This window comes from Saccopteryx leptura, chromosome 2 (genome assembly GCF_036850995.1).
Source record: "Saccopteryx leptura isolate mSacLep1 chromosome 2, mSacLep1_pri_phased_curated, whole genome shotgun sequence".
Taxonomy (NCBI): domain Eukaryota; kingdom Metazoa; phylum Chordata; class Mammalia; order Chiroptera; family Emballonuridae; genus Saccopteryx; species Saccopteryx leptura.
In genome coordinates, this window is record NC_089504.1 from 68,318,856 (window position 1) to 68,333,253 (window position 14,398).

Consider the following 14,398-nt stretch of genomic DNA (forward strand, 5'->3'; position numbering starts at 1 on the left):
CCTCAGAAATCACTACAGTCGGGCTTCCGTCTGATTGAGAGACTTGACATATTCCTTTGGTTCCTGAACTGTGCCCACACAACCTGCCACAACAGTTTGTAGACTGCAATGAATGCTGCCGAAGCCTCATGGTAGCTAGCTGTAATTTCAAATGTGCATTTGCCAATTTGGGAAACGTAAATGAAGAATGTTCCTGAAAGGAAATCACATTGGAAACAATAGAAATTGTGTGCTTTCACCTGCTCCATGAATCTTTTGTCACTGGTCGTTGGTGACAAAGGATTACTGGAGTTTGAGCATTGATTTTTGCAAACTGAATATGGCCATACTTAAGTGTATATGGGTATTATAGAATTATAGAACTGCAACTCATTTTATAAAGGCTCATAATAGAAGCCAGATGGTCAAAGTATCTGAAACAGATATATCCTTCCCTTAAGCTATGCTAGAAAATGGCTCAAAAAAATTGTTTAAAGGAATAGAGTTCTGCCTGACCAGGCGGTGGCACAGTGGATAGACCGTCGGAATGGGATGCGGAGGACCCAGATTCGAGACCCCAAGGTCGCCAGCTTGAGCGTGGGCTCATCTGGTTTGAGTAAAGCTCACAGCTTGGACCCAAGGTCACTGGCTCAAGCAAGAGGTCACTCGGTCTGCTGAAGGCCCACGGTCAAGGCACATATGAGAAAGCAATCAATGAACAACTAAGGTGTCGCAATGAAAAACTGATGGTTGATGCTTCTCATCTCTCTCCGTTCCTGTCTGTCTATCCCTCTTTCTGACTCTGTCTCTGTAAAAAAAAAAAAAAAAAGGAATAGAGGTTTTAATCTGATGTAAAAAATCTACAGGGGCAATATAAGCATGGGCTCTTTAGAATAATGATACCTTGATTTGGAGTACTTGGGAGTATTCCTTCCAGGGATATCTCCAGGTATAATTTACCTGGAGAATACATTTATGGGTATGTGCTATATCCTAAAACATGTGTGTGGCAAACTTATCAGAGTGTGAGTAGAATGCTGTAATGTCGGTGGTTGAGGCCAGACCAGTTCACATTGAACTTGGGCAGACAGTAGAGGAACTGCAGAGCTGGCAAGTGTCGGGCCATTCCCCCTTACTGGAGCTTGCAGAGATTGGTGAACAAATAAGCAATAGAAAACTGCTTCTAGTAGTGGAGGGCAAGGGTTCAGAAAAACCACCCCTCACAGTGGTGGCGGCAGCTGAGGAAATCAGGGAACTGCACCTCGCAGTGGCAGTAGAATGATCTGGGAAAATCACCACTGAGGAAAAACACCCATAGCTTCTCAGAGATACAAATGTGGCTTTCTGCCATGTGTTCATCCACTAATTGTGCAAAGTGCAAGCCTAACCATAAATGCTTTCCTCACAGTTGCAGTTTTACATGCTTTAGTCTTCTTCATTTATGGTCAATATGTTTGCCAATATTTCCTATCTTTCCACTCCTAAAGGTTTTATTTCTCCATTTAAAGCCTATAGCTACGTTTTCCCACCCTCACCCAGACCCAGACCCAAACCCAACAGTTTCTGTGTTCCCCTTGGTTGGCACTAGGTATGAATGCGATAGATTCAAACAAATGAATGACTCAGAGGAACTCTGAAAATGTTTCTTCAGTGCAACAGCAGGGGTCACAAAGGCCCATGAATAATAAGAAAATACATCAGAACTTCATTAATTGTAGACCAAACATTAAGAGAATTTGGATTAAATTAAGTTTACTTTTGATACTGCAATCAATTGTCCGAAACAAGAACTTATTAACTTAGCCATAAGTCCCACATGGCTCCCACTCGGTCTGCTGAAGGCCCACGGTCAAGGCACATATGAGAAAGCAATCAATGAACAACTAAGGTGTCGCAATGAAAAACTGATGGTTGATGCTTCTCATCTCTCTCCGTTCCAGTCTGTCTATCCCTCTTTCTGACTCTGTCTCTGTAAAAGATTTTACTGGGGTAAATCAGGCAGCAACAGAGCAGCACTCCTTTTCTGCAGCTCTAACGGAGAAGCTGTTCTTGCCTTTTCTGCATTCTAGAAAGTACCACCATCTCTTAGTTTGCGGCTCCCTGGGAGCTTCAAAGCCAGCCAAGGCCAGTTCAATCTTCCTCACACTGCCTCAGTTTGACACTGAAGCTCTGCTTTCCATTTAAGAACCTTTATAATTTCATTAGACTCACCTGGAGGATCTAGAGTAGAGTACTCTCCCTAATTTGGGGTCAGTGAATTACCAACATTACTATCACCTGCAACCTTAATTTCCCTTTGAGTTTTAAGGTAACATCACAGCCACTATAATCAATGTCCATTTTATTACTCCTTTGTGGATAGGTGGGCGTCTTCAAAGAAAGCCACACCTGCCACTCCTCAGCCGGGAGGGTTCACTCAGCCTCATTTTGACTTCAGTGTCTTCTATACACTGATTCAAGGTGGTTCATTATTGGCAGGCTTGCTCTAATTTTCAAAAGATAAGTCCTTGATTGCAATTAAAATCAAACAGAATAATTTATGAAAAATAGAAGAGAAGAAAGAATGTGGGAGTGGTAAAAATTTTCCACGTAATTTAATTCGACATTATGTTAAGAATTTCTAAAGAACAAATTCTTAAGGATGGTTTAGTTGGCTAAAAAAGCACCATGGCCCTGGCCGGTTGGCTCAGCGGTAGAGCGTCAGCCTGGCATGCGGGGGACCGGGGTTCGATTCCCGGCCAGGACACATAGGAGAGGCGCCCATTTGCTTCTCCACCCCCCCTCCTTCCTCTCTGTCTCTCTCTTCCCCTCCCGCAGCCAAGGCTCCATTGGAGCAAAGATGGCCCGGGCGCTGGGGATGGCTCCTTGGCCTCTGCCCCAGGGGCTAGAGTGGCTCTGGTCTCAGCAGAGCGACGCCCCGGAGGGGCAGAGCATCGCCCCCTGGTGGGCAGAGCTTCGCCCCTGGTGGGCGTGCCGGGTGGATCCCGGTCGGGCACATGCGGGAGTCTGTCTGACTGTCTCTCCCCATTTCCAGGTTCAGAAAAATACAAAAAAATAAAATAAAATAAAATAAAAAAGCACCAAGTCTGAGAGTACTCTAATGAAAATGTTGCCATTCCTTGAGCCTCGAGAGCAAACAAAATGTAGTTGCAACCTCATTTATATTACATGTCACAAGATTTCCGTGTTGGTGTATATACTAGTCAAACTTTAAATTTGAACTCTGTATTCACGATATTAGGATTCTAACTCCACAGGCTGCAGTCTAAAAAGCTGGTTGCCATTAATAAGCACAAGTTCAGTTCTCTTCCTTCCAGTTGGGACTTGGCTGAAGTAGCACAAATTTCTGGGCAGAGGAGAAACAAATTTTGGACAGCTGGTTGTTGATTTTACAGAAAATTGAAGTCCAGCCTTGTCATATCATACATTTATCAAAACATCTTTGAGATGAAATACACAGGGTCAAACAGTATTATATATAGTGACAGTAACTTAGAAATTCAAATTTAAAAGAACTCATTATGATAATTAAAAATAAGAGGTATTGAACATATAGGCCATTAGCCTGACACATGTATTGATGCTAAACTCTTCCAGCTTAATTCAATACCCTCTTTCTAGGTTCTTCCTGAAGCTTAATTTCTCAAACAACTACTCAAACTCCAAAGTCCTTCCCCATATACCAATCCCTAGTGCCAAACCTGTCTTGGTCATATGTAATAGCCTTCTTCCTTCAGTTGAATGAACTTTAAAACCAATGTAAGCACCCTTGTGCACCAGTAATAATAAACAATGGTGCATACTGCTTCTAGAAAAGTAGAATTGACTCTTAGATGAGTGACTGCTGATCATTCACAAACAATGACTTGAATAGCTCTCGGAATGTGCATAGCTCTTTATCTATAGAGTAGATTTATCAATATTGCATATTGTTCATCTTAATTAGAGTATACAGTCCTCCCTCACCATATCGCCGTTCACTTTTCAGGGTCTCACAGTACTGTGGATTTTAAAATTGTCTACATCTAATTTTGTATCATGGATTTTTCGCTATACCGTGGGATTTTGTGGTATATAGGTATTTTATATGATTATTATTTTAATTACTTTTGTGGTAAAATAAGCAAAATAAGTGTGGGAAAGGTTAATAATAGTGTGGGGAGGGTTTATAAAGTCTTAAAATATATATAAATAAAATAAATATAAGGTCACTACCTTGCAGATTTCCACCTGTCATGGGGGTTCTGGAACCTGACCCCTGAGGTAGATGAGGGACCACTGTATACCAACAGCATGCACTCTAGAGACACTGACTCTCCCGAATTCACAGTTCTTTAATGTATCACAGCTATATAATGAGCCAATTTCCTGACATCTCTCCTTTATCCACTTGACAAAGTTTGCACTACCTGGATACTGAGCAGTGAATACTGAGATAAATGGTATTTCTACCATAAAGATGACTATACTTGAAGATTTTGGCTTAGTGAGTGCCTAAATGATACCACATAATTATGATTTAATATGCTGTGTTAATGGAACTAATATATAGTAGTATAGCTTCAATAAGAAGGAGGCAATAAATTCTACTAATGATAGTTGAAGACAGGTAGCAATCCTGGAGTTGAAGTTTAGAGGATGGGTAGTAGCTTGGCATAGAGAATTAAAAAAGAATAATATAGGCAAATATCAAAGCAGTTTCCTTGAGTCATAAATAAATATAGGGAAATTGAGGATGATTTTACATGACTGGCGTGAAAGGAAGAAATGGAGAAGTCACGGAAGACAAGTCTGGGAAGGAAGGCCTAGGCCAGTGGTCGGCAAACTCATTAGTTAACAGAGCCAAATATCAACAGTACAACTAGTGAAATTTCTTTTGAGAGCCAACTTTTTTAAACTTAAACTATATAGGTAGGTACATTCCTTATCGAGGTAGTGCCCGCACATGGTATTTTGTGGAAGAGCCACACTCAAGGGGCCAAAGAGCAGCATGTGGCTCACGAGCTGCAGTTTGCTGACCAGGGGCCTAGGCCAAAGAAAGGGCCTATTTACTCTCTCTGATGACGAATTGTTTGGATAATCATATCTCCCAAAATGTTGGGAAATTATACAAGAAACCAAATGCTCAATCAAAAGCATCTGACTCAAAAAGGATCTTGCACCAATAATTGTTGTCTTTTGTGAGGTCATGTTTTGCTAGGAACAATTGATGGTAAACTTTAGCACATGATATGAAAGATGCACAACTATTAATTCACACGTATCTGAGGTTTCCCTGGACCACTGGGATTTAACACCTAGAGAACCAGTGGATCACCAGATACTCCAAGATGGTGAACATTCACACTGTGTATACTGCAACTTCATATTTGTTGTTGCTATTTTACTTTTAAGTTATAAGCAAGTTTCCAGACTTCAATATAGTAGATATTACTACTATATCTTCTCAGAATTATATTAACTCTGCCTTATAAGCTCCTAATGCCTCAGAGAATTGAACGGGAAACATCTTTAAAATGTGAGGAGGCGGTGTTATTTCAATGGTGTAAATGCCTACTTACACCCTACTTTTTACTGATGTGAAACACTATCTTAAACATCTGAAGTCATATCTTTGAAAAGAAAAATGGAAGGTTTTCTCTGAAAGAGCTATTATAATACTTTAGAAAACACAACTTCTATAAAAAAACAAATATACATTCATTAATAAAATTCAAAGAGAGTTTTTTAAATGTATACCTATACTATTGCACTCTTGTGACATATATATATATATATATGCATATCATATATATAAATAAATAACAGTATCAGGAAATTTAAACACATATGCTACAGTTAATAAAATTTACATTAAAAGGCACAGGTAATGCTGTAATATCTAATTCCCACTTAAGCTAATAAAATGCAAATAAAACAATAACTATTATGGAAGGGTGAGATATTGGGAAACTAAGTAAATTTTTTTCTCTTACTGATTTTGAGAAAGGACAGAGGGAGAGAAACATCGATTTTTTTATTCCACTCATTTATGCATTCATTGGTTTGTAGTAGTATGTGCCCTGACTGGGCATTGAACCCCCAACCCTGGTGTATTGGGATGACACTCTAACCAACTGAGCTGCACAGCCAGAGCCTTGTAAACTTTTGACAGCTTTTGTCTTTAAATGTACTATATCTGGATGGGCTCCATTTGGCACATTTATTAAATGGTGCAGAAAATTTTTAGCTAAATATCTAACAGGATGTCATCCTAAAACCCCACGTTCCTATATTACTGTGCTGTAAACAGAAACAGCTTGGAAAGATTTATAGCTTCTAGTAATTACACTAAAATATGGTGGATTTGCTCAAAGAAATCAATTGTAACAGGGACAAGCAAGTGTACTTTTTAATTACAATCATAAATTACATTGGTCTATATTACCACATTTTTCTTTTCATTTATTTCCAAGTAAAGGGTTAAGTGGGAATTTTTGTTTCCTAGATTTTAACCCTGGGAGATCAGACTTGGTGTTAGCAGTCAACAATATGGCTTAAAAGGATCCAAGTTTAGTATCAAAAATGGGAAAGAAAGGAGGGCAAACATTAAGACAGAAATAAGTTCCTATATACAACTTTATACTTATTCTTATTGTAAGTTTTATGTTCTCACCAATCACCCTTTTCGTTTGAGGAAACTCACTATATCCCCACTCTGCTTGACTATATAGGTTTTATTTATGTATACATATATGTTTATTAAGAAGCCTGCATTTTTCCAGAGAGAATTCTGTATACCTTGTATTTATATACAAAAAATATTTTTAAAAAGTTAAAAATCAGAGGAGGAAACCAGGAAAAAGTAAAAGTAACACAAAAATAAAAAATACATTCAAGTTTACATTTAGAAATACATTTCAAATTTCAGAACATTTTTTTGTTGGGCATTAAATCAATATCAATTTCATGCTCACTGATGTTCCCAAACAACTCTCTGCTCTGTTATCCAATATGGCCCTGGACACGGCCCCTGAGCTATAGCATCGCCTGTGTTCCCCGAGACTGTGTGGCTTGGCACAGCTACAGAATCTGCGTTGGTAACAACACTCAAATAAGTCCTTTCACTCTTCATTAAACTCTGACAAGTATAATATATTATCCCAGAAGATTTTTATTATTATTTTGAAAAAGTATCCATATTTTCTGAGCCAACTTGTTTAAAGACACAAAAGGACACATCATCATGAACAAATTACAAATAATTCACTAACTTTTTATTAGCAAAATTAATTACTTAAAAGTAATCATTGTGTTTTATTTGTTAATTTATTTTTGAGGGAGTGTTATAAATATTGTCAGCCATATTTTAAGATCTCTCCTTTTGGGAATAAAGAAAAGAGACTGTTTTCTCGCCTTGATAGTTAGAGAAGGGTTGAAACATACAAACAAACATAGAAAAAAGCCTGATGGTGCCAGGTAAGTACTGGAAATATTGGGGGGGGGAGCTTGTAAAGTTTATGATTTTCTTGCCACTATACTGTACACCTGAAACTCATACCCAATAAACTAAATGTAAACAGTAATTAAAATATAAAATTTTTTTTAACAAACAAAAAAAGCTTGGAAGAATCTTCACCAACATATTTATAGTGCTTATCCCAGAGTCACGGGATCAGGATAATTTTAATTTTCCTCTTCAGACTTTCCTGCATTCTCCAGATTTTCTACAATGAGTAAGGATATCATGAAAAAAATAATCACTATCTGAAAAACATCCAAGTCCCGAAAAAATACTGTAAGACAGAATATATAATAAGACAAAATAAAATAGTCTGCTTTATTTGACCATTAGGGAACTAGGTAGACACATGCTCTTTCTACCAAATGATGCATTTCAATTCCAGCAATTCTTCCCTAAAAATCACCCAATATACAGCACAGCTCTTTTTCAGAGTACTATAGAGTGCCCTCTGCAGTGGAAGAGCCATTGCAAAAAAAGCCAAATTGTCTGACTTTCTCACAGAAATGCCACCTTCCAAGGAGTTAAAGCAATTGGGTTATCAATCTATGAGTAAAATTGGAATTATTAATCCCAGGACTAGATATATTAAAACCTGGAGGCAAATATAGCAAAAAAAAAAAAAAACCCTTGGATTCAGTATCTTCTTCTTTGGGGGGAAAAATGAGTTAGTCTTTAATTGAGAAGCTTTTACTGTACTTTAGGGTCCTAAGGGTATTGAGTTGTAGACCCCAAACAGTTTAAGTATACGGTGGCTAAATGCTTTGTGTATCTCCAAAACTGCTGTAATCAGTAAGACTGAAAACAAAATAAATTCTTTGGATGACTGTTTTTTCTCAATTTCTACATCATAAATTCATAAAACACAAAATTTACACAACACAAAAAATTTTGAATCGTTTATATTTCCTCAGCTTTGGAATTCTATAACAAAAGCTATAACATTTAAATTTAATTTATAATTAGTGTTTGAATCAATAACTATGCTCTTAAACTTAATATACCAAATGTGGTCTTTTGAGAATAAATCACAATATGCATAATGTATTTCAATATTGCTAAGTTAAAAAGAGACTTGAGATATGTAAAAATAAAACAGTACTGCCTTATTTGCACCCTAAATATTCATGTGCAATTATTATTCCAAATTAATAGGCCCCTCTTAAAAACTCCATGCAAATTTCAGCTTGAACTGCACAATTTACCCAATTGGGAAACATTGGACCCTTATGACTTGGACTACTTTTACCCTGTTGATGGTGTTCTCCCTACTGATTGATGGTGTTGTAACACTAAATTCTTAAACTAAATGATCAAAAGCACATACCGGCCCTGGCCAGTTGGTTCAGTGGTAGAGCGTCGGCCCCGTGTGTTCGGGGCCGATTCCCAGTCAGAGCACACAGGCGAAGCGCCCATCTGCTTCTCCATTCTTTCCCCTCTCCTTTCTCTCTCTCTCTCTCTTCCCTTCCCACAGCCAAGGCTCCACTGGAGCAAAGTTGGCCCAGGCACTGAGGACAGGTCCATGGCCTCCACCTCAGGCACTAGAAAGTCTCCAGCCACAACAGAGCAACACCCCATATGGGCAGAGCATCACCCCTCGGTGGGTATGTCGGGTGGATCCTGGTCGGGCGCATGCAGGAGTTTGTCTGACTGCCTCCTGCGTCTAAGTTTGAAAATATACAAAACAAAACAAAAAAGAAACACATACCATCAGTAATGAAAAATAATACCCTTGAAAATCATTTATTTGTTAATTAGGTCAATCAGTCAAGAAGTATGTATCAAGCTCCTATCAAGTGTCAACCATTAAATCAGGGTTAGGAATCTAGAGATAAAGGCACAAAACCTACCTGTAAGGGGTCTCAGTGAAGGGAGGAAAGGAACTAGAGATACCTACAATGTTGATAAAATGTAATACATGCAAGAGAAGGGATGGTATAGGTCAGACCTGGTCCAGCTCTACACCCAGTCACTGACACTCAGCAATGTGCCACAGAAGAGTCAGAGCAAGGAGAAACAGAACAGGAAGGCAACTCTCTCTCACTCATCCAAAGGCACAATATTCAATAAACTATTGAAAGGATAGTCAGACAGCCAAGTGCCTTTTGTAAATAATCTTAGCATTATGCCCTTTCAATGAGGCCACTAGTTCTAAATACGAAACTGTTAACATGCTTTCACATAGTGTTTTAAATTGTGTCAATTTGTAAGGCACAAAGACCCCTAGACAACAAAAGCCTGCACCTCCCTCTTTGTCTAAGACTCCTGGGATTCTACACCGTCTTTTTGGTAAAAGGCCGTGACAGTGCCTCTCCTCTCCAATTATGCACAGATTTGGAACAGCAGGTGAGCTAGGAGGTTGGGGAGATAGGAAAATGATTCTTAAATTCAAACCATTTAATGATAGTCAGCAAATTAAGAGTTGTTAATTAAGCTACATATGACTTAGGTGGCTTTCAGCTGTTTTTCCCCATTGTTCTTTGTGACTCTTGTCATCCGATACACCCTTACTATGAAGCTCACCAGAAATGAGACCAGGAGAGACCATGCTTTTATAAAATATTAATTTTCTTGAACTTCCATAAGAGATAATATCTTATATATTTTTAACAAAATCTTATATATTTTTAAAGTTAACTATACAACAGGAATTGATACATTTTCTCTGACATAAAAAGAAACAGTTCTCCCTTCAACCCCTCCGTACACTATTCCCACATGTTCAGACATGACAGAGAACCTTAAATAGAAAAGACTGTATACCTGAATGAACAATTTGCATTAATACTCTTTCAGAGTCACCATAATGTCCAGACTAATAAAAATATGTAATGCATGTGCATACATATAAAAATATGGATGTGTGCTTACTTGTAGCATAGCTTCAATTACATCTCTATCTCTATGCATCTCTCTCTCTATATATATAGTCATAGATATATCCACAGATATATATTCATTCAACATATTTTTCTTTAATCAAACTTACCACTGAATTACTTATTCTGTCTCAGAACGCTGCCATTGGAAGGCAGATTCCACCAACACTGCAACAAAATATAGCACCTGAGCCTGCCTTAATACATTTTTAGCTTTAAAATAGCATATTTAATTATAAATAGCATTCTACTACCTAAAAGCTCATTTGTATTTCATGGAAAGTGTAGTGTAATCCTTACCAGAATCTAATAATGATTTTAATAAAACTGCATTGACTTTGGAAGCTTTGCCGTTTATAAGTTGGCTTAATTCAGTCTGAGTAAAATCATTCATTACTCCTTGCAAACATCAGCAGAGAAACTACACAGACAATTATTAGATTAAACTAGATTTAAAGGTGGATTTTATTGTAATTGCAATAAAAATAATCACAGAGAACATCTACCTTTTCTTTGAATGTGGAAATCACTGAGCTGTACAAAGCCAGCCTGTGCCAATGCACGTCTGTCCCAAAGATCGTGCCTGGGTCCCAAATTAACAAATAGTAAGAAACGTGTTTCTGTTAGGAAATCAAATCCTGGTGCATTTATGCTGATGGTTGGCATAATTTTCTGTAAGCCTCATCCTCAGTGTGTTAGTACCCGAGATACTACTGCAGGGGCCAAGTAGCTCCATTTATCCCAGTTGACTGGACAAGTGACAGTTGGCCTCGCCCCAAATCAAGGTGTACTTACCTGTCTTAATCATTACATTGTCAGAATTGAATTGTGCAACCTTGATACTATTCAAGCCACGGCACTTAAACTCTGTGCCTATTATTTATAAATTTTTAAAAGTTTGGCATTTTCTGTTTCATTACCTTCTTCTAGGTTCTTGAGATCTGAGTGAGTTTCTATGTCTGTGAGCCTTTTGTAAGAGTGACTGAGATAAAGGACAATAGATCTCCACAATTTGGCATAGGTGCTTTAAAAACAGCATATAATAACTCTGTTTCTTCTACCCTTAAAATCTCTGCTGCAATAGGATATACTATAGAAGTCAATTGTAGGCCCTGGCCAGTTGGCTCAGTGGTAGAGCATCGGCCTGGCGTGCAGAAGTTTTGATTCCTGGCCAGGGCACACAGGAGAAGCGCCCATCTGCTTCTCCACCCCTCCCCCTCTCCTTCCTCTCTGTCTCTTTCTTCCCCTCCTGCAGCCGAGGCTCCATTGGAGCAAGGATGGCCCGGGCGCTGTGGATGGCTCTGTGGCCTCTGCCCCAGGTGCTAGAGTGACTCTGGTTGCAACAGAGCGACCCCCCCCCCCCGGAGGGGCAGAGCATCGCCCCCTGGTGGGTGTGCCGGGTGGATCCTGGTCTGGCGCATGCGGGAGTCTGACTGTCTCTCCCTGTTTCCAGCTTCAGGGAAAAAAAAAAAAAAAAAAAAAGAAGTCAATTGTAGTTGCATGTGTGTGTGTTTTCTCTTTCTCAACTGGAAGTATTTAAATAATGTCTATAAAAATAACTCCTGAAAATTACTATTAAAAAAAAACAAAAACTGAACACCAAGAAACAGTAAGTTCTGGTTAAAAATTCTATCAGACAAGTCTAAAGTAAATCTTGAGTACATATGAAAAATATTCATTAAAATAAGTTTTCAAGAATAAATTAATGAATATGCAATACATAATATGAAGTAGTATATCCAAAAAATTATAGTTCAGATTATTTTATGGCATTCATCTTTGAATAGCAGTTATTTTTTATGTAATTTTTTTTTAATTAAGTGAGAGGCAGGGAGGCAGAGACAGACTCCTGCATGTGCCCTTACTGGGATCCACTTGGCAAGCCCCCTACCTGGTGATGCTGTGCCCATCTGGGACTGCTGCTCTGTTGCTTGGCAACCAAGCCATTTTAGCACCTGAGGCAAGGCCATGAAGCCATCCTTAGCGCTCAGAGCCAACCTGCTCAAACTATTTGAGCCATAGTTGTGGGAGAGGCAGAGAGAGAGAGAGGGAGAGAGAGAAGAGGGAGAGAGAGAAGAGGGAAGGGTGGAGAAGCAGTGGTCACTTCTCCTGTGTGCCTTGACCAGAAATCAAACCCAGGACCTTCACAAACTAGGATGACTCTCTACCGCTGAGCCAACCAGCCAGGGCCTCCTTGAATAGTAGTTTTTGTTTTTTAGATCTCTATGTATAATCTATCATACCGATACTAACTTAAATGAAACTAAATCTACTTCTAGGTGACAATCCCACAAAGATTCTAAGACATGCATTAAAAAGGTACCTCTCAAAAGTGAAGAGTGTTTGTATTGTGCTCTGTATTAACATTGTATAAAACGGTCATTACCAATGGAATAAATTGTAGTGCATACAATATAGCCTCATAGTGGTGGATCTTTGTCTTGACATAGAAAATACAGATAAGATAATGTTCTAGAAATGTAAAGTCAAACTGCATAACAATCCATATAATACAATCCCACTGGTTAAAGAAAAACAGCTTCGGAGTATAAACCCCCAGGTATGTGTTCCACAGCTAGTAAACTACAGTGCACTGAGAAAGAGCCAGAAAGAGCTACAGCACACTGCCGCCCCTGTGGAAGGAGGGGGCTTGTACTGTTTCAGTTCCATGTGGTTTGATACACTCTCAAAGAGAGTACATTTATGCATCACTCAGGTATGTTTCAAAATTTAAAGGAATAAATTAAAAATAAAAGTGTAAACAAATTTGATATTATTTTCTATGAAAGACTATTAGCATGGTTTAACAATTTCTCAAGTGTGCTTACTAAAAATTATAATGAATGACTAAATCATGAAATATTCTATGATTAGCGATAGCACTGTTTAGATTTCCTACAGAGCATTAGATATTATTAGATATTAAAATTTACAACCTGAAAAGAATTCTTAATCTCATATCAATAGCTAAGATTTACAGTGTTTATATCATATTTGTCATGCTATCAGTCTATAATAGAACCCTAAGATTTCCTCAATTAATAAAGGGCTTATATGATATTTTATTTATACCTTGTGTGTATAAGGGGGCCTTTAGTCTATTAGCTTTAACATGTAATAGGTATTGAACACACATGGCTTTTGCAAAGAGTGAAAAACAAAAGTAAACACTATATACATATTAAGACTCAGTTGCAAAGTTAGTGTTTTAAAGGAACAGTTTGTCCTTTTTCATTTCAGTGGTCTCATCCATTTCTGGAAGAAGGGAGGAGAAAAAAAAGAGAAAGGTATGAATAGGCCCAATACCTGAAACTAATTCTGAGCATGCAATCTGTACGCCTTCGTGTTAGGGACCAGGCCACTTCAAGCATTCTTAGAAATAATGTAGTTGATAGACTATTCCTCTAGTGACCTTTTTGTCCTTCCTTCCTTCCTTCCTTCCTTCCTTCCTTCCTTCCTTCCTTCCTTCCTTCCTTCCTTCCTTCCTTCCTTCCTTCCTTCCTTCCTTCCTTCCTTCCTTCCTTCCTTCCTTCCTTCCTTCCTTCCTTCCTTCCTTCCTTCCTTCCTTCCTTCCTTCCTTCCTTCTTTCCTTCCTTCCTTCCTCCCTCCCTCCCTCCCTCCCTCCCTCCCTCCTTCCCTTCCCTTCCCTTCCCTTCCCTTCCCTTCCCTTCCCTTCCTTCCCTTCCCTTCCCTTCCCTTCCCTTCCCTTCCCTTCCCTTCCCTTCCCTTCCTTCCCTTCCCTTCCCTTCCCTTCCCTTCCCTTCCCTTCCCCTCCCTCCCTCCCTCGCACCCTCCCCGGCACTTCAAGCATTCTTAGAAATAATGTAGTTGATAGACTATTCCTCTAGTGACCTTTTTGTCCTTCCTTCCTTCCTTCCTTCCTTCCTTCCTTCCTTCCTTCCTTCCTTCCTTCCTTCCTTCCTTCCTTCCTTCCTTCCTTCCTTCCTTCCTTCCTTCCTTCCTTCCTTCCTTCCTTTCCTTCCTTCCTTCCTTCCCTCCCTCCCTCCCTCCCTCCCTCCCTGGCACTTCAAGCATTCTT

The 14,398-nt window shown here is 38.9% G+C and overlaps 1 protein-coding gene across 24 annotated transcripts in view; it reads right to left on the reverse strand.

Moving 5' to 3' along the window:
• PTPRD (protein tyrosine phosphatase receptor type D) overlaps positions 1–14,398 on the reverse strand; it is a 2,469,774-nt gene that overhangs the window by 276,932 nt on the left and 2,178,444 nt on the right. The gene's annotated exons all lie outside the window — the stretch shown is intronic.